Source organism: Pteropus vampyrus, unplaced genomic scaffold (genome assembly GCF_000151845.1).
Source record: "Pteropus vampyrus isolate Shadow unplaced genomic scaffold, Pvam_2.0 Scaffold49, whole genome shotgun sequence".
NCBI classification, from domain to species: domain Eukaryota; kingdom Metazoa; phylum Chordata; class Mammalia; order Chiroptera; family Pteropodidae; genus Pteropus; species Pteropus vampyrus.
In genome coordinates, this window is record NW_011888830.1 from 971754 (window position 1) to 973896 (window position 2143).

Here is a 2143-nt window from a genome sequence, read left to right on the forward strand (position 1 = left end):
GAGAATGTTCTGGACAAACAGACACATCGTTCTCAGACTCAAGGAAGCACCCAGGGTGTGGGCCACAGGGAGGATCAGAACTGAATGTGGGACTCATGGTGAACTTCACGCTGACAATCTCCTGCTCTCTGCCCCCCCAGGCACTTGCCAAAGGCTGAGACTTGGGAGGAGCCCGTTTGTTTTGTTTTCTCGCAGTCCAGTGGTGAGCTGTTCTCCAAATTGTTGGAGCTGCTCAGAAATTCCAGTCAATTCATTCGAATCTTAAAACCCACTGCTAAATCAAGTCACAGTTTTCCGTGCCATGCAGAAAAGTACACAGCCATACATCCACAATTATTTTCCTTTTCCTCAGCTAGTAATTTTATTGTTTTCCATTTTTATTGAAATATAATTGACGTATATCACTAAGTTTAAGAGGCACAGCTTAATGATTTGACTTACAAATACTGTGAAATGATTACCACGGTAAGTTAGTTAACATCCGTCATCTCATATAGATACAAAAAAAAAAAAGAAAAGAAAGGAAAGAAAAAAGGTGTTTTTTTTCCTTGTGATAAGAACCCTTAGGATTTATTCCCTTAATAGCTTTGCTGTATCCCATACGGCAGTGTTCATTGTAGCCATCATGCTACACATCCTAGCCCTGGTGCTTATTGTCCGTATAACTGGAACTTTGTACTTTTCGACCCGCTTCATCCAGGGCCCCCCTCTCCCTGCCCCTGCCTCTGGTAACCGCATATCTGATCTCTTTTTCTATGAGTGAGGTTTATTTTTTATTTTTATTAATTTTTAGAGTCCACATATAAGTGAGATCACATCATATAGCATTCGTCTTTCTCTGTCTGACTTACCCCACTTAGCACAATGCCCGCGAGGTCCATCCGTGTTGTCACAAATGGCAGAATTTTCTTCTTTTTTATGGCTGAGTAGTATTCTATCGTGTCTATGACCCCATCTGCTTTATCCACTCATGTATTGGTAGGCGCTTAGGTTGTTTCCATGTCTCAGCTAATGCTGCAGTGAACATGGGGGTGCAGCTAGTCAGTTTAGATTGCATCATGACATGTATGGGATGAGTAGAGAATTTGGTGGCAGAGAGATACAAGTCCCATTACCTGTCTCCACCCAACACGAGTCCATCATTTACCTATTACATGAACTTGGCAAGCTACTTATTTGTGATTTTGTAAAATGGGGTCCAAATCAATTTTTTATAGAATTATTTTGAGGATGTGCTATCCTACTGAAAGCACTCAGCACATGGCATCGTCTATCCAAGGTGCTCAATGAATGGTAGCGGTTTCACTGTTAATTCTTTATTCATCAACTGGAAACCTAGTTTTACTATGGAAGGCCCTTCGCCGCAGCTTTAGAGATGAATTTGAAAGCGCTTGAGATAAAAACCACCTCGATATCTTTCATATGCTTTACCAATTTTAAACCAAGAGTGGGAGGGTCTGGAAAATATAGAAATATTCTTCATATTCCGCTTTATGCATAAGAACAATGTCCTCTCCCCCTCCCAACACTGACTGTCACTCATCCACCCCCTCCTCCCCCGGCACTGTGCTCAGTATCTCCACATATGGAACACAGTCTCCCTGTAGGGCCTTTAATACTGGAGATTCCAGAACAAAGTGGACCCGGGCAGAGCACTGGCTCCTCCTTGACAAATCAGCCCGCCATCAGGCGCCACCTCAGGTATTACAATGTGTTTTTAATTAAGGAGAGAATGTCAACCCTAGACTTCAAAGGTTCGCTCCTAGCCCTATGTGAAAGCCCACAGGCTCATAGCCCCGCTCTGCAGAATGGGGACACCTGGAGCCAGGAGACCCTCTCCACGCCTGCTGTATCATCAGCCTCATCTGCCAGATCCATCTCAGGGCACTGACACCTCAGCCACTTGGGCTAAGAGTACAATGAATCACACATTAAATGGCATTTAAGAGCAAAATTGTTAAAATCGAGTCGGATGACTACCTCACCCAATTGAATATGATGTATGCTCTGTTAAGGGCCCGTGACACTTGAAAAATGGGGACCGTCCAAGAAAGAAACTTGTGTCTGTGGCTAAAAGAATTGAAGTCAATGTCCTCTCTTAGAAGAAATTTCAAACTGCTTTCGAAAGACTACTTGCTGATCA